The sequence below is a fragment of the Cupressus sempervirens genome, chromosome 6 (genome assembly GCF_028749045.1).
Source record: "Cupressus sempervirens isolate cs-2001-9-10 chromosome 6, ASM2874904v1, whole genome shotgun sequence".
In the NCBI taxonomy this organism is placed as follows: Eukaryota; Viridiplantae; Streptophyta; class Pinopsida; order Cupressales; family Cupressaceae; genus Cupressus; species Cupressus sempervirens.
In genome coordinates this window covers 550,208,149-550,227,925 of record NC_143123.1, presented here as the reverse complement: position 1 = coordinate 550,227,925, position 19,777 = coordinate 550,208,149, and positions in this window count along the sequence as shown.

The window sequence follows — 19,777 nt, the reverse complement described above, 5'->3', positions numbered from 1 at the left end:
TGCAAAACAAATGCAAGATCTTATACCAAATCAAAACTCTTTATTTATAAAATAATTGTTTACATGCAATATACCCAACTGTAAGGTCATCTGGGTTAGGGCCAAATACAACAACAATTAGAAAAATAGTTCTACAAGATCCCTTAAGATCCAACTTAGTCCTAGCTAGCCTAGATATGTAACATAACAAAAATCTGATAGAAACCTCCAAGATCTCAACTTGTGCTCACAAGCCACCAATCAAGCTCCTTGTTTCTAAACCGTGGCCACTAGCTCTTCTCACAAATGTGCAACTCCACCACAATCCTGTTGTAAACTACCTCACATTTTGCGCTCGATCCATAGACCTAGGAAAACTCTTCCTTTAGCTACTCCATGTTGAACTCAAGAGCCACTCCCTTTGAATGAATCAATCACTCCATGAATGGATGACCTAAGACTCCACAAGACCCCCAACTTATACCCAATTAAGCCACAAGTCAGTCTAGATATTACAAAATTAAATAAATCCTATGCATTAAATGCATATTTAAGCCACAAGCTAGCTCACAAAAAACATTAAATACAAAATGTTAACCCACAATTAACATGTGATAACTAGACAAAATACTTAGGACAAGCCCCAATTTACAACCAAGATTAAATGCACATAGGAGAGATAACCAAGACCACAAATAGGTCCACACAAACTCCCAAATCAATCCACATCATGACCACATGCTACATGCATTAAATACACCAAGAACTCCAATCGGCACGAACACACTACCGAGTGTCAGCAAACTCCCAAGTATCACCAAGCTCCCACAAGCATTCTAAGCTCCTAGACCATGCCAAGCAACCAATACATATCAAGAACAATAGTATCTGTTTAGATCCTTCATTGACCAAGTACTAGTCCAAGAACCCTCTAAAGAAAATATGGAGCCTCCTCTCAAGAACTCCAAAGTATCCACTGAGAAAACCCAAAATGCTCTTGCATCAGACTCCCCAAGTAAATAGAAAAGTGTGTCCCATACTTTGATGCCCAAAGGAAGATCAACAACCATCTTCATCTTCACTAAATGCTTCCACTCCAATAGGGACAAGAAAACCAACATGCAAATCATCCACATATGCATCATTCTATTAAACACTAGAATCTCAACCGCCCAATCAACATGCTCATTCTTGGGAACAAACTGAACATAATCCTTCATAAGAAAATCCACATCCACATTAGCAACTAGTGAATCTGCACTAGTAGCAACAAACTCCACATCAGCAGAAATATGTAGATCTCCATCAACACATGCCAAACTCTCAATACCAACAATCATATTGCTCATAACAAGATGCTCTAGAATATACAACTCATCACCAACAACAACTGGATCATCCACAACCAAGTGCTCTACAATCTCCATGTCAAACCCAACCGACTGGTCATGAAAACCAATCTCCATCCCAACATCAACAAGATTAGGAATATCCTTAGTAATAGCCTCAAGTTTCTATGCAAGTTCTATATTAGACTCCACAAATAGATCAACAAAACCAACCTCTTCCACCTCGACCTTTCCATGCCATCTTCTCTCTCAAACAAGTCTCTTAACTGGCTAGACAACTCTCTTCTAGATCAGTAGACTCCAACTCCACAAACATCTATAGAATTCCTTCTTTATCCCATCCTTAATTCAATCAACCAAACTAGCTTCAAAATGAGCAGACACCTCCTTAGCTCAATCAGCCAAACTAGTTTCAAACTAAGAAGACATCTTTGAAAACCTCCTTTCCACCACATCATGGATATTTGCAATCATCCTAGGGTCTAATCCTCTCAAAGCCATCTTCCAAGATCTTCGCAAACTCTCTGCAACAAATCCTTTTCATGCTTCTTATGATAAACCCAAATTGTTTGCAAGTTAGATCACAACCTACCACCTTGCATGAACAATTAGGAACCACATTACAAGTTCAAGACCACAAACTCTCTATGATCATGCCTAAATAAGATCAACCTTCCATCTTTGCATCCATTGATCCATCTACAAGACCTCTACAATTACAAGTCAAAACCATGATCTGCTACCTTAAAACCAAGAGTTCTAGGACTCTAGAAAGAAGAATCCACCACTAGATCAAGATCTTCTCAGATCAACTTCTCGCAACCCAAGTCCTAGTGCAAACTACCTCAACTTTGGTGATCTGTCTATACACTCAGGAATAACCTTCAGTCTAATACCACCTAACATAGTGCAAGGCCAGATATTCCCCAAAGGAGATGTTCTAGCCCCCAACAAATAACCACACAGCAAAAACACAATAACAATGCAAAACAAATGCAAGATCTTATACCAAATCACAACTCTTTAATTATAAAATAACGATTTACATGCAATATGCTCGACTGCAAGGCCTTTTGGTTTAGGGTCAAATACAACAACCATTACAAAAATAGTTTTGCAAGATCCCTTAAGATATAACTCAATCCTAGCTAGCCCAGATATGTAACATAATAAAAATCTGGTAGAAACCTCCAAGATCTCAACTTGTGCTTGCAAGCCACCAAGAAACCTCCTTGTTTATAAACTACAACCACTATCTCTTCTCACAAATGCACAACTCCACCACAATCTTGTTTTAAATTGCCTCACATTTTGTGCTCTATCGACAAACTCATTAAAACTCACCCTTCAGCTACTCCACGCTAAACTCAGGATCCACTCCCTTTGAATGAATTAATCACTCCATGAATGGATGACCTAAGACTCCATAAGACCCCCAACTTATACCCAACTAAGCCACAAGTCAGCCTAGCAATTAAAAAATTAAATAAACTCCATGCATGAAATGCATATTTAAGCCACAAGTTGGCTCACAAAAAACATTAAATACAAAATGTTAACCCTCACACTAACCTATAGTTAACACGCAATAACTACACAAAATACTTAAGACAAGCCCCAAGTTTGCAACCAAGATGAAATGCACATAAGAGAGATAAATGAGACCAAAAATAGGTCCACACAAACTCTCAGATCAATCCACATCACAACCACATGCTACATGCATTAAATACACCAAGAACTCTAATTGGCACCAACACACTATCAAGTGTCAGCAAACTCCCAAGCATCACCAAGCTCCCAAGGGCATGTCGAGCTCCTAGACCATGCCAAGTTCCAAGACCATGTCAAACAACTAATGCATGTCAAGCACAATAGTATCTGCCAAGCTCCTTCAACAAATGAGTACCAATCCAAGTACGCTCCAAAGAAACTACCAAGCATCCTCCCAAGAACTCCAAAGTAGCCATCGAGAAAACCCAAAATGTTCCTACATCATCACATGAGACTTTAGAGGATTGGAAAAGTTGAATAATTTTCTTATGAATGTTTTTGAATTGGTTTGAGGTCTTCAAGCCAATCTAGTTAAGAGAAAATGAATTTTAACTACTTATTGGTCACAAGAAGGCCCTATCTAGGGTTTGAGAGAAAGATTCTCTTTCCCAGAGATTCCACCATGGGAAAAAGATAAGCCTTAGTGGAAAGAAAGGGGGGAGGATTTATTTTAAGGATATTTGGGTCTCAAATTAGGAGGCAGGAGATGTTGGGAAAAATCATTAAACCCTTTGGACATGCATCTAAATGTGACTATATAGTTTTGGGTTCTTGAAGCACAACTTGGTCCAGGGGTGGAATAGAAACATAGGAACTTGGACTTAGAAGTTTTGGCATGTCCTTGAAGTATTCCAATAGGTTTTATTGGAATATATGTTGAATTTATTATACTTTCTTTGGGAAAAAAAACCTAATTATCCCTATTAGGCCTAGGAAAGTTTTTCAAACAACTTGAGTTGGGAGATTGATCAAGGGTCCTAACTTAGTAGTGGTTGTTGATTAGGGGATTGGAGTATTTGAAGGTGTTTAAGACTTTCTATGGTGGAGTTCCAAGAAGGTTTCCTTCTCAGTTCCTAATTTTCTCCTTGTAGCCCTATTTGGAGTTTGGGTGTGTGGTTTGATTTCCTAAGCAAAGTATTGTGGAATTTGTTTTCAAAAATATTTGGAAAACTATATCTAAGTTGGAAGGAAGTCATATTTTATCCTTGAAACCTTTGGTTCAAGTTTGTGTCTTTTTATGCCTCAAGGAGGTGTTCTAGACTTTGAAATTGATCTAGTCTAGATAGTGTGGGTATTGGGAATCACATTGTGGAGTCCAAGGTTGTATTGTTGGAGAGAGGTTTGTGTACACCTAAGTAACATACTTTGATAAAATCAAGGGTCTTTGCTCCAAGTGGTATTAGAGAAACTTAGTAGATCTTTGGAGAAAGACAAGTTGCAACCATGTAAGATGGTGGAGAAGAAAATAAAAATGAACTTCCTAAAAGAATGACAAATGCTAAACTACTAAGGGTGGTGAAAGAGCATGATGCTGAGAGGAAGAAAATGAAAAGAGAAATGGAAAAACTAAAATAACAAGTTAGGAAAGGATTTAGTGGTAACTCTAAGAATGAAAAGGAGGGGAGAATGAGGAAATCCCTTGGCAAGAGGAAGAAGAAGAGATCCCTATAGAACAAAGGTTGTTCCTAGAGACTTTTAAATCCATAGAGAGAAGGACCATGAACACTAAACTTGTTCTTCATGTCTATAGTGGGAATATGGATCCAGAAGAAGTGATGGATTAGATTGATGCACTCACTAGTTTCTTTGACTATGAGGAGATACCAAAGCATCAGAAGGTGAAAATAGAAAAATCCAAGTTGAAGGGATCAACCTTAACTTAGTGGAATTTCACTCAAGTAGAGAGGGTGAATATGGAAAAAAAATAGATAAGTACATGGAAGAAGATGGTGACCATGATAAAGGAAGCCTATGTACCTAAGGACTTTGAGATTCTACTTCATAAAAAGAGGCAAAGTTTGAGACAAAAGGAGATGGATGTCTCTAGTTACACTAAGGAGTTCCACAAGCTCACTATGAAATCCAAATTGGTGGAACCAAAATGTGTCAAACTCACTAGATATATACAATGGTTGAGGATGAATATCCAGGATGAACTAAGTATGTGTTCTCCTAACATAGTCCAGAAATGCTTTCAATTTGCATTGAAAGTGGAGGAAAAGCTTAAGAGGAAGACTCCTAGAGACTATGGGTAGACTAGTTAGGACAATTCCTTTAGTGAAAACAAATTTTGATTGCTTGTTGGTGGCAGGAAGGCCCTATCTAGGGTTTGAGAGAAAAATTATCCCCAGAGATTCCACCATGGGAAAAAGATAAGCATCAGTGGAAATAAATGGGGGAGGATTTATTTTAAGAATATTTGGGTCTTAGATTAGAAAGCAAGAGATGTCAGAAGAAATCATTAAACCCTCTGGACAGGCATCTAAATGTGATTGTCCAGTTTTGGGTTTTTGAAGCACAACTTGGCCCAAGGGAGGAAAGGGAGGAATAGAAGAAAAAATTGGCCCAAGGGAGGAATAGAAACATAGGAACTTAGACTTAGATGTTTTGGCATGTCCCTAAAGTATTCCAATAGTTTTTATTGGAAGATGTGTTGATTTTCTCATACTTGCTTTGGAAAAAAGACCTAATTAGCCCTTTTAGGCCTAGGAGAGTTTTGCAAACAACTTGAATTGGGAGATTGGTATAGGTTCCTAACTTGGTAGGGATTGTTGATTATGGGATTGGAATAATTGAAGGTATTTAAGACTTTCTATGGTGGAGTTCCAAGAAGGTTCCCTTCTGAATTCTCGATTTTCTAATGTAGCCCTATTTTGAATTGGGGTGTATAGTCTGATTTCCTAAACAAAGTATTGTGGAATTTGTGTTAAAAATAATTTGGGAACTATATCTAAGTTGGAAGGAAGCCATATTTCATTCCTAAAAACTTTGGCTCAAGTTTGTGTCTTGTTATGTCTCAAGGATGTGTTCTAGACTTTGAAATTGATCTAGTCTGGATAGTGTGGGTATTAGGAATAACAATGTGGAGTCTTAGGTTGTATTATTGGAGAGCAGTTTGTGTAGAACTAAGTAACATACTTTGATAAATCAAGGATCTCTACTCCATAGTGGTGTATGCTCCTTAATGGAGATGCCAATAAGAATAGCTTGCTTATGGAACCCTTTGTTTGGTATTATTGGTGTAAATAACTATTCACTATTTACACTTACTTAAGTTTACTTAGGTCAATGCATTATTTTATTATTTCTTAGGTGAGACACTTAGGAGTTTTCATACTCTTATGAGTTATCATGTTGACAACACTGGAGTAAGCAACTCTAATTCATCACATGGTGTCTACAACACTAGTGTTTGCATAATTAATTAAGTTGTCATGCTGACAACATAATTATTCGCACTCCTATTTTAGCACATGGTGTCTACAACATAATTTTGCATGCTACACCTTTGAAGGCTTATCCTCTCATCATCGTACTTACTCCTGTGCTTAATGTAGGATAACCTACACCTAGTGGACATGTGCTTGGTTGTAAGACTTATCCTGTTGCTAACTCCTATGCATTCTAGATGCATCTTAAAGGCCTTTATATACAAGAACCTCTAGTGTACTTATCAATTCAATCATATCAAATAAATTGAATTGAATTGAATATCCTTATTTTGATCATACTCTTTTGGTCTACTGTTGTGCTTGTGCTTGAGTTCCTTGGTCTTGGGTGAATTTTTCCCTAAGGCACATTCTTGCATGGTATCAAAGCTATACCAAATTCTTACAGGTATCTGTTGGAAGCATGAATGCTATCCAATTGACCACATACCTCCCAGGAGAAATGCCCAAAATCCTCAGCTCCAATAGCTCCCGCAATCCCGAGCTCCAATAGCTCCAATAGCACCACAAAGATGAAATAACAAAAAAAAAAAACTTTTCTCTATTTTCTTATTTGAACCTAAGTTGGTCAAAATTTTAACCAAATTGGGAAACCTTAAGTTCATCGATGACCAACTCAGGCATGAAAAAAAAAAGTATTGAACAAGTCTCTTCATATGTTGGTCAAAAATTTAGGTCAAAATTTGACCAATAATGTACTAGTGATGGGTATGCCTACATAACAAGTTATGAAACTACTTTCAAATCATATAGAATATGTGACATGTACTTAGGATCAATTATCCCATGAGTTTACTGATAATGAATTTTTGTCTCGAGTGTAAGTATGTTTTGTTAAAGGACATATGTCATGTTTTCTCTCCAAGCCAAAAGGCAACTCACCCTATATAGGTGAGTTCCCAAGGCTAGAGAATGGTCTAAATTTTCATTTTAAATGAATGTATATTCTGATGTTTTGAGTTGATCCATTATGATATAGTCATGTTGTTTCATAAATGTCATTAGTGGAAATATAAAGCCATCTTACTGAGTCTATCTAGGTTTTTCTCATAGAAACTGATACTGAATTATATATTTTCAAAGAAGATAATACAATGTGATTACATGTCAGTTATACAGTTTGAATTTGGTCTCTTCTTCTGTTTCTTTTAATTTTCTGGAATATGGTGACAAAGTCTATTAAATCCCAGTTATAAGTCATTCTGAGTTATATCTTAATTCAAGCTTTGTTGATAATCTAATGGATTATGTAAAGGCTTGATATGAGTTAGGAGAATTGAGAGCTACCTTAAGAAGATTATGATAAGAATGAGATTTTGATTGAGTGTTGATTTTATTTTCATAAAGTGATAGGATAGATCAAATGTCATATATTAGGTTTTGTGATTTTTCACCCAATGGATAAAGAATTGATCATGTTTTAAAATTGATGAATTTTGGAGGCATTATATGGTGCAAAATTAATCAATCAAATGTTTAAAAAAAAATTGTTATAGATCTGAAAAAGTAAGCCTATGCTTGACTTAAGGGTTATTAGTGTATAAAGAATTAGTCATTTTCTATTCCTTTTCTCACCTCATGAATTAGAATAATTAGAGGCATTTATATGCTAAATTGGAATTGATACTGTGAATTGCTAGTAGGAAGAGATATTATAAATTCTAGGGTACACCTACCTAAATCTTATAGAGTTCAAAGGGAAGAAGACATAAATAGTCTTAATAGTTGGCCCTATTGATTTGCTTTTGGAATACCCGTTATGGTTTTTAGCTAACTCCTAGGTGTTTGTTGCATTTTGAAAAGGTAGTTAAAATCTTGTCAAATCAGGAGCCAATGTAGTGATCAAAGCATGCTCAATCAAGAAGCATACAATGCATGCAACTATATACTGGACTCCATACTTCTCTATCATCTCATCCCAGACAATGTATCTCTCAAGGATGGTGTCATCTCTAAACACCTCTCATACAGACAATGTATCTCTCAAGGATGGTGTCATCTCTAAACACCTCTCATATTGTCCACTGGGGACTAATCAAAGTATAACTGTGACATTCAAGATTTCACATTAGCATTGATATCAATGAGGTTAAGTAAACATAAAAATTGAAAATACTCAATAAACTCAAAGGATCTCTGTGGCATGAAACTTGAAGTATGAGGAACACATCCTTAAGTATGATGGTGGCCTCTCTGGTAGGAAGGTGAAAGGTGTTATGCTTGTTGTGCCACCTCTTTTCCAACACTATCAATAGGCCATGGTTTTCCTAGATATGGGGTAGCCACAATAACCTCCAAATCCCATGGTCTCAAGTATGGCTCTCTCTTCAACATCTAGCTGAGGCACAAATCTTATCCCCACAACCTCAGGTTCTCTAATGGAAAGAGCTGGGAACACCTCCTGCATAGCCAAAACACACCAACATGTTAGTACTTGTCATGTGAGAATTAGAATGAAACTAAAAAACATCACAACTCAGCTACACAAGAAATCAACCAAATCCTCAAAGTAAAAAAAAATGACAATTCTAAATAAACTTCAACATGTTGTTGAACAAGTTTCATACCATACTTTCTTCAATAGTAGTACAATACTTTGCGTTGGTATGATACTTTGTCTAGTATTGTACAACTATTGGGTGGGTCTAATATGATAATGCTCATAACTGTGATATGATACAATTTTGATACTAGATATATCGTATGATAGTTTTCATAACTATGATACGATACTTTATAAAGTATCATACTATAGTTTTTGCAAACCTACTTGAAACCTAAGAAAAATATGTTAAAATGCTCAAAAAACTCAAAAATAGCTCAAATGTTAGTTACTTACGGTAGACTATACGATGGAGGTTGGTTCTACAGCTAGATGAGCTCAAATTGGTGCCTCTCAACTTGAACTCTCCTTTGGGCCATTGCTCTCTCTCTCTCTCTCTCTCTCTCTCTCTCTCTCTCTCTCTCTCTCTCTCTCTCTCTCTCTCTCTCTCTCTCTCTCTCTCTCTCTCTCTCTCTCTCTCTCTCTCTCTCTCTCTCTCTCTCTCTCTCTCTCTCTCTCTGCTTTGAGCTCTATCATCCATTTATCTTTTAATACTGCATATCGTGTCATTCTCTCAAGCTTACACTCTCATGTTAATGTTATGTTGCAGGTTTTCTTGGTGACTTTGGAGCTTTGAAGAGCTTGGAACATTCTTGCATTTGCATTCTCATTCCTACATCATGGCTTTCTTGCATGTACCTTAACTTTCTCTATGCTCTAGTTTAGATCACATAGCTTAAGTAGGAGGCTTTGTAACTCTCTTTGTTAGCTTGTATTTCATTTAGTTTAGTTTGCATTTGCATTGCATTGCATATTGATTCTTGGATACTAGCATACTTTCTCTTGTCTTTGAATCTCTTGTTCTATGGTGCACCTTGTAAGGGTTTCTTAATCTATGTTCATTTGAGAGCCACTCTCATAGCTCTTGTATGTCATAGATAGAGAGCTTTAAGTCACCATAAAAGGTTCCTAATCCATTGGATCCCTTGGATAGAATGTCTTAGAGAAGTGTACTAATTTTTAGTATGCACTAAGGAGGGTTAAAAGGTCTCAAAATGAAGTATGTCCATTTTAAGATAGTACATGAGGATTGTTATAATTGACTTCAACTAGACCAAACATTGTGTATGTAGTTTGTTTAGCAAGTAGATTTTAGCAAGCACTGAAAAAATCACATGCTATTATTGTAAAATGGGTATTTATATATTTGAAGGGTACAAATGTTTTGGACTATGGTATCCTAAGGATTTAGATTTCATTTTAACAACATATACTAATGTTGATTGGGTTGAATGTTTTGATAATAGGTGAAGTTTATGTAGGAGCATATTGGGTTCTTGGCAGTCTTGCTTCAACCAAAAATATTTCATTTCATGTTTCCTTGGATTTCTTTCAATGTTCCTTCAATTTTGTGTATTTGTTGTCGCACACCCTTATGGACTATTCATAGAATTATGTTTTACCTTCACTTAGGTTAACGCCTTGTTTGGTTACTTTACATTTGAGATGTCTTGGATTAATGGCAAGACATCATTGTTCCTCATGTTTCACTATCAGTTTGTGTTTTCTAATTTCATGAAGGACTTTTCCTATTAGTGAAGCTTCATAGCTTATATATTGATGATTCATAGCCAACCTACTTGTGGGTAGCTCAATGTTTTTATGCCTATTTGTGTGGGATTATTATGATTTAGGTCACGCCCAATATTGTAATATGTTATCCTATTCTTGGGAAATGTATTCATTTCTTAGGATGATTATACTTGCAAAGGTTTTTTAAGTTATTATTGTAGACACCCAAAATTTGGAAAAGACTTAAATCATGCAATCCCGATCAATCAAGACCATATTAAAGAGAAAATTAGAAGAAACACAATGGACTTTCAAAATCAAAAATCACATCAAGTTATTAATCACCTTTTAAATTGACAACACCTAAATAAACTTTAAAAGAGGAAGAAAACAATTCAAATTCACAGAATAAAATTCAAAAAGGGAGGAAAGAAAAAGACAAAGTGTTGAAAATAAATCATTTAGTAAATCAATAAAATCACTTTATCCTCACAAGATGGAAATCTCCCTTTTACCATTTCAAAGAATTTGAAAAATCCTCATATTATCCCCAAAACCAAGTCTATTGGACTCTTCCTCCTGGCCTTTTATGAGATATTTTGAGTTTTACTTTCACCCCCAGTCAAAAGTGAAAATCCTGGTTCTTACCCCAACCCCTTCTGAAATCCTATAAATAGGAGGGAAATCTAAGAAACAAGGGACCCAAGTTTTTATGAATCTACACTATAGGCATATTTAGACTCATTGTTTTAGCATTGTTATTATAGTGATTTCATAGCATTGTTAGTATCATTTTATATCATTTAGCATCATTTTGGTATCATTTAGCTTCATTTATTACATATTTAGCTCATGGCATGATCATTTCAAGAGCATTTCTAAGAGTTGCATTTCACATATAATCTGCATTATAGTCATAGATCTTGCATTTTTCATCATAGATCTGCATTTTTAGCAATATCCATTCTAGAACTATCACTAAAAGGCTAGTCTAAGAGCTATTTTAGTAGTTGTAGTTAGGGAGACATGAGACGTTTGTAGAGGTTACTTGTTGCTGATGATGTCTCGGGTCTAGCATAATTTGTCATCAGTCCATTTTCTTTCTACGTTAAAGTTTCATGAATATGCGTTCTTTTACCGTGTACAAAATGGCACCCACCATGGGGCTGAACTAAAAGCCTCTCTACTTTCAAGTTTTTCAATGTAATCCTTCTTTTTTTTAGTATAGATCTGTATTTTTCTTGTTGTCTTTTGTGTAGATCTGATCAAATACAGGTTCTACAGCATCCGAGAGGCCTCATATTAGCAAGAACAACATTCCAAATTCTTTCCCAAACATAGGAGAGCTAGATCTGGGTATTCTGACGCTTCTGTGCTTCGTTTCAACTCTTCCAAGCAATATTCTAACACTTATGAACTCTGTTTCTGCACATTTAATCTTATTGTAGCGCTTATAAATCATTTTGTAATGCATTTGCTTTGTTCTATAATGCATCTGCATATTATTATAGCACTCATAAGAGTATTGTGATGCATTTAACCATTTCTACAAAGCATCTTAAGCATCTCCTAGTGCATTTAGCTTTCTTATAACGCATCTACATAATAGAATAGTGCATTTGAAAGTTAATGGGATGCATTGAACCATTTCTATAGAGCATCTCAAGTATCCCATAGCGCTTTTGACTTTCTTATAGCGTGTGTGCATGATAGAATAGCGCATTTGAGGTTTTTTGTAATGCATATGGGTATTTTTGTAGTGCATTTGATGAAAGTTGCAGTTTCCTGAGTCTAACTCCTAGATCTGAACATTTTTTTGCTTATAGGTCCCTTTTGCATCATCAAACAAGCATTCAAACTGCAGACAACATGCAACAAGAATGAAGACCCTCATAAATGTGCCTAGCCCTTGCTAGCTTCGAATCAGGTAGGTGGACCACTACTCTTGTCAATTAGAACTGTGGCATTTCCAAGTTTTCAAACATAGTTTAATTAGATTGTTCAAGCTTGTTGATTTGATAAAGAAGTAGGCCTATGCTCTCAACTCTTTTGAGTTGATTAGAACACTCGACCTTCTGTAAAGATTGATTACAATTGAGTGAGGCAAAGAACCCAAACATAGTCTACTTAGGAGCCCCCCTATTTTTCGTATTATAAGGGTTGGAAATAAATCCTTTGTGTTTGATGTGTTTGGGGAGCCAAAGCAGCAGGGATATCCTCTCACTCTCTCGAGTGATCAGATTCCCAAACCTATCTATTGACTTCCATTTCTTGCTTTTCACTAGGTTGAATAATCTTGCCATAGAAGGGCTACCTCTCGAGTTTCCTTAGTAGGTCTAGTGAGAGGGATTGCCACCAATCTTGCATTCTTAATCAAATGCAAGCCACCCATGTTCAGCACATAGCCTTCCTCTAGTAGTCCTGCAAGGGATTGTGCCAAACCTCCCTAGTGTTGGTGGGAAGCTCACTATTATAGGAGAGGTAAATCCAAACACAGTTGTAACACTAAGACCTACTAGTCACCAACCTTAGATAACCCTGCTAGGAAGCCTTTTTTTTGTTTTCTAGGTGCGTGTGATTTTTCATTTTGTTTTGATCTCACTACTGTTGTGCTTGAGTGCTTTCAAACTTAATAATGAACACCAATGCAGATCACAAACTTTCCAGAAAGACAAACCTCAAACTGGTATTGAGAAACCAAGTGTAAAACAAAGACATCATTGAACAATCCTTGAAATTGTGCACACACTGCATAAAACAGTGCTTCTAAACATTCCTATAATGCTTCTAACTATTGTTATGATGTGTATACCTATGAAACAACACATCTGAGACTTAAAACAATGCATCTGATTCAAAAAATAGCACATATAAGAATTAAACTAGTGCATCTGAGCATTGAAATAGTGCATATGAGCAACAAAATAGTGCATTTGATTACTAGAACAGTGCATCTGAACATTCCTATGATGCATCTGAGTAAAAACACGAAATAGAGGCTATCTGCAAACATGATACTTGCAAACAAATTGTAAATTTGGATACCCTTTTCCAAGCTGGTATTTTACAAAGTTTTAAATTTTCCATATCTAATCAAAGACATCTTTTAAAAATGAGCAAAGCTACATCATCATCAACTCAATAGTTACCATTACCTCACTTTGTACATCAAGCCGAAAACATTTAGAAACACACATATGTACCTGACTTCACAAAAGTGGACCTCATCCTATCAACATTGGCAAACACCTTATTCAAATTAGCTTGTTGCTACGAACAAGTCACGGTCAACAAAAACTTTCACTTCTTGAAAAATGCTTAAACACTAAAAGGATCCAACTCACTTTTCATGTCACTGCATAAAACAAGTGTACCAACAAAACTGAAATGGTCGCCCATATGAGTAAGTGCCAGAATAGCAAGTAGAACTGTCAAACACATAGAACTTCTGAACCTCCCAAAATATAATACAACGGATTGCATGCAAAATGAAGTTACTCCCGAGTCACCCTTATTTGATCAAAATTAAAAATCCTTAGCCATGATGGACTCATTTCACACATGGGATGATAGAAGCATTGAATCTAAGATCGAAGACTTTCAACAAAATCTTGAATTTGTCGACATCATGGACAAGATTTTGGAAAAAACACAAAGAATGATACATACTTGCATTAGCACAGCAAGGTGCAAAATTGCCATTCAATTTTGATGTGACCAATTTGAAATGAGATCAAGAAGAATCACTCTTAGATGTAGCCACACAAAACTTGCAAGACCTACAATTAGAAATGGAAAAAATTAAAAGAGGAAAAACACAACCCGTGGAGTTTATCCTTGAAAAAGTGTGTCCCCTACCATTTGACAAAAACATTACCTTCACACCTTTTCCTCCAAATGTGCAAATACCAAAGTATGACAAATATTTTGGCATGTTGGATCCACAAGATCACTTGAGGCAATTCTACATGCTGAGCATGGAGTTTTTCCATGACACGACGTACTTGATGCATCTATTTCATAGGAGCCTTGGAGGGCAAGCCATGGAGTGGTTTTCCAAATTACCCTCCAATATTAAAAATTTTGACCAATTGGCCTCCATTTTCATCACCCAATATTCTTACAACATTGAAAGAGAGGTTACGATGATCGATCTATGTAACATGACAAACTCCCGGGTGAGTCCTTCAAAACCTTCCTACAATGGTGGAGGCACATGTTTGCTAAATACCATAGAGATGTACTAAATAAGGAGAAGATGGATATCTTCATCAATAGTCTCTTCAAACCGATGAATTATTGGCTCCAACTCCAAGGGCCTAAAGATTCCAAAACCACTTTAGAAAACAGCTAAGGTGGAAGAAACCTTGGTAAACAATGACATAATCAAATTGTCTAAAGATGGTAAAGGCTTTTCCAACAACTCCACACAAACACACAATCCCTCTGATCGGTCCACAAACAAATAGAAATCATGGTGGAGAAACAATAATAAAAACTTCACGAATGAGGGGGTAGTTGAAGCTAATCATGTTAAAACCCACACGCAACCCCCTTTAAATCAACCGGGCCCCAGTGTCACACCTCAACAAAACAATACGAGCCCATTTTATTGACATAACACAAAGACTCCCTCTACATCCAACTAGCAAGTTGCTTACCATCAAGCTTCTCCACCATGAAGATATTAGTCTTCTTATATACCTAAGAAGTACACACCCATAGGGGTGTCCTATGAGAGTGCTTTACAAATACTATTGGTTGATGACCTCATCATATTACTTGAGGCTAAACCATATGAACCCCAAGTCAAGCCGAAATGGTGGAATGAGAAACACACTTGTGCCTATCATCGCAAGCGAGGGCACCTAATGAACAATTGCCTCGCCCTTAAGGGAATCATCCAAAAATTAATAAATGATGGAGCCATTGAATTAAATAATCTCAATAATAATGAATATCATATAGCCTTTAAGAACCCCTTCATGAGTCATGAAAAGGGGGAGTCCTCCAAGGCTAATCAAAATGTGCCTATGCAAACCAAAGTTAATTATGTGCACCACTAAAATCATACCATCAACATGATTTTTGGATTTGATGACACCGTAAATGTCATCATAATCAAAGATAAAAAATAAAAAATAGTCCTCAAATTCCATCACCCGAGGTCAAGCCTCCAAAATTATCCTACCAAGACCAGTGACAAATCTTGACCGAGCAGCTCCAAGTTCCTCCATGCCCAAATATAACTTGGTTAACCAATTGCTTAAGAATCTAGCTCACATATCCATCTTTAAACTACTACAAATCTCCCCAGAGCATAAAGAGATACTCACTTAAGCCTTAGTGCCAAATGACCTAGACGTGAATAGATTCTAAAACATAGTCAATAATCTAATCGCTCCTCACTACATGTCTTTCTCAGCTCAAGATGACATGTCTATCATACAGCCACAAAACTCTCTTTTGCACATAGAAGTATCCATCCATAGAAATCAAGTTAAAAGGGCATTGGTCAATGGTGGGACTAGTTTGAATGTTTGCACACTCAGTTTAGTGAAAGCCCTCGGGTATGCAGAAGATGTTGTTGACCCAAGAAAAAAGATTACCATTAAGGCCTATGATGATGAAGAAAGGTCCTCCAAAGGCATGTTCATATTACCAATCAGAGTAGGGCCAGTCATGAAAGAAACTGTCTGTCAGGTCTTAGATCTACAATTAACTTACAACATTCTACTGGGAAGACCATGGATCCATGACATGCAAGCCATTCCCTTCACCTACCACTAGTGCCTCAAATTTCCATACATGGGTCAAGAGATAACCATACCCGGAGATCAACACTTTGCACAATATTGTAACTCACTTGTCCCTCATAACAGAGAAGAAGCTAATACACTAGCAGATGCCAGCTGTCAACCCATAGTTATAGGTACTTCACACTCAACTAACCAAATGAGCAACCACTTATCAACATCAACTAAGGGTAAAGAGAAAGTGGCTTGTTCGGGTCCTTTTGCTCCTTCACTGCCATCATCATCAAAAGATCCCAAACAACTACACTATGAAGAAATGGATAAATTGGTGAAGGAATTTGATAGAAAATGTAAGTTGCACTATAAAGGGGTAGGTGAGTACTCAGTCTCCCTATTTGATCCCCCACTTTCTCTAAGGTCTCATGGAAAACTGACTTCCACCAAACCATATCATGCACATTTTGTCAAAGCAAGTGGCACACCTCCAAACTTAGTGGAAGACATCAGTCAACAAAACATTGACATCTCCTCCCATCTACATGGGAAAGGCTTTGATCTAATGAAAAAGATGGGATATACGAGAGATGGTCCCTTAGGGAAAGGGAAAGGAATCATAGAACCTTTGATGGCATAGTTCAGGTCAAATAAATCTAAAAAAAGGGTAGGGTATGATGGACAAGACAAGGTACAAACTTCTTCTACCTTGGTGTTGTATATGAGAAATAAGCATGCAAGAAATACTAAATTAAGGAATCAAAAGCATTTACAAACTTAAAAAGCATAACATATATGCTAGACAAAGACAAACCCTCAATTAAGAATATGAACCATTAAGAGGTTCTCTCAATGAGGCCTTTCTTGTTTTAGGGATGAGTCTATTTGATAGATTTAGGATGTATGCTCACTTGCTTGCTCAATTGCTTCAATGGAGATGGATAATAGCAAATTGGTAGCCTTGTGAGCTCTCAATTTGGCATTATGAAGGTATGGTTGATGGCTTTGTTTCTCAAACTAGCATGATAACTTTACTAAATGGATTGTGTTGAAATGGCTTGGGAGGGGATTCAATTTATAGGCTAAGGGCTTGAGGATTTGAGGGCTAAGATGCAAGGATGGGGAAAAGCTCATGGAGGGCTTAGATTGCATGAGAGGAGAGCACATGGATTGTGCTTCCTTATAGCCAATCAGGGAGTGACACATGTCACAGGGTGAGTGGGTGGAGGAAAGAGCAAGGATGAGTCAACAAAGGAGGCTCAAGGCATTAAAGACCCTCATAATGGCTTGTAAGAGCAATGAATGGGTTTTTAAGAGTCTTTTATGGCTTTGTAAGAGTATTCATGGTTTGGTGGTTGGGATATTTCGAGGGAAGACTTTGGCTTGGCTTAGGAAAGTCTTAAGCTTGTTTAGGATTGTGCAAATGATTAAGGGTAGGATTAGGGTTGGGTTTAGGATTAGATTAGGGATGTTAGAGATGGGCAAGTGGATGGCATTTATGAGGGTGGGTGAGTTAGTAGCTAAGCTTGGTTAGTATGGGTGGATGGGGTGGATTAGGCTAAATGGAGGATTAGGGATAGGCTTAGGATGAGGATGAAGACTTTCTAGAAGAGTCTAAAACTTCCTAGGATGAGGATAAATAAAGTTTATTTATCTCAAAGGTTTGGGTTGAGGAGATATTTATTAAAACATTTTTAATAAATATGAGGATTAATATTTAATCTTAAATAAATATTTTGAGTTGGGATTAGGGGTAGGAAATGATGGGATTAGCCTTTAATCGAAATTAAAGAAGGATTAGAAGATTTTGGAAGAGGTTAGTGGTCTTAAGGAAATTGGCCAAGTTTTGGGCAAAAAATAAATAAATAATTTATTTTGGGATTTTTCATCAATTTATTAATTAAATAATTAATAAATAAGGAAATAATGTTTAAATAAGATTTAAACATTTTTGGGAGGGATTCCTTAATTAAATATTTTTAATTAAGATAAAGGGATTTAATGGCATAAAAATAAATTAATTAATTAGATAATTAATTAATTAATAAATGATGATGTCATCAGGAACTTTTTTAGAAAATAAAAATACTTTATTTTCTAAAGGATTTTTAGGTGTCTACAGGTGTGGGTACCCAAACCAAAGGACAATTACACCTTGGTAACAATTGATGACATAAACAAGAATTTGGTCCTCTCCAGTTCACATTCTACAGAAGAACCACCCATAAATACCTCCAATAACGAAGATGATGACGATTCCACTAAGTGGGAATTTGAGTCACTATTTGAGGAATCTCTCCATGACAAAGAATGTGATGTTTTCCACATACCCACACCTAACAGTTTGGCTACACAAAGAAAAATTCAAAGTCCAAGAACCACTTCCCCAAGAAACAGAACATATCAGGGTGGCTTAGAACATGACGAACACATTGAAGGGTTTCACTTTCAAACTTTATTCCCTGACTTCTTTCTAGTAGAAGTCGAAGATGATTACTACGAGCATCTTGCAAGCTCTACTTTCCCCGACACTCTAGAAGAAGCCCATGTCATAGATCTTATGGATATAGTGTATGAGCCATCTAATGAAGTTATGTCTTTAAACCCCATCGAACCCTTCCCATACTACGAATCACTTTCCCTAGTCCATCCCGAGCTCAATAACTAGGATACAACCAAACCCTATCACCTCCCTTTTTGAATTTTATTTTGTGAATTTGAATTGTTTTCTTCCTCTTTTAAAGTTGATTTAGGTCTTGTCAATTTAAAAGGTGATTAATGACCCAATGTAATTTTTTATTTTGAAAGTCCATTGTGTTTCTTTTGATTTTCTCTTTAATTCGATCCTGATTGATCAGGATTGCATGATTTAAGTATTTGCCAAATTTTGGGTGTCTACAAATTCCCCTCTTTGAAAATACCAAAAAAAATCAAAAATGTCAAAAAATCCAAAAATAGCTTTAAAATACCACAAAAAAAAAATCCAAAAATTGTCCAAAAATGTCAAAAAAATTCAAATATCATCCAAAAATGTCAAAAAAAAATTAAAATTTCCCAAAAATGTCAAAAAATTTGAGGAATATATCAAAAATGTCCAAAAAAACTCAAAAATCATCTAAAAATTCACAACTAGCCGAAAGCATTCAAAATGGGGGCAATTCCTATCAACAACACCCCAAAATTCCTCTCAATTTCTCAATTTGGCTATACAACAAGACACCAGCTCCCACTATGCCCCATTAATATTAAGAAGCAGCATTGTAATGTCCTGAAACATTTTGTTGGACTTTGGAAAATTTGGCACAACGCGGATAGCGCAAGAGGCGCCCTTGCTTCCCTCCTCTTGTCAAGAGCAACAATTCTCCACAAATTATTAGTCTTATTTAAGTTGCAATGGTCACAATTAGTCTAGCCTTCTTCAACAAATATGTCAATGCTACCTTGAAAGCCCAAATATCTATTGGACTCTTTTATCCTCACTCAACTAGAGGTACAGAATAAGTAGGTGTAAGCATGTGAGATCAGCCTTCCCCTCTAGTGCCTTTTTCAAGGCCCAAGTGTCCTTTTGGACCCCTCCAATGC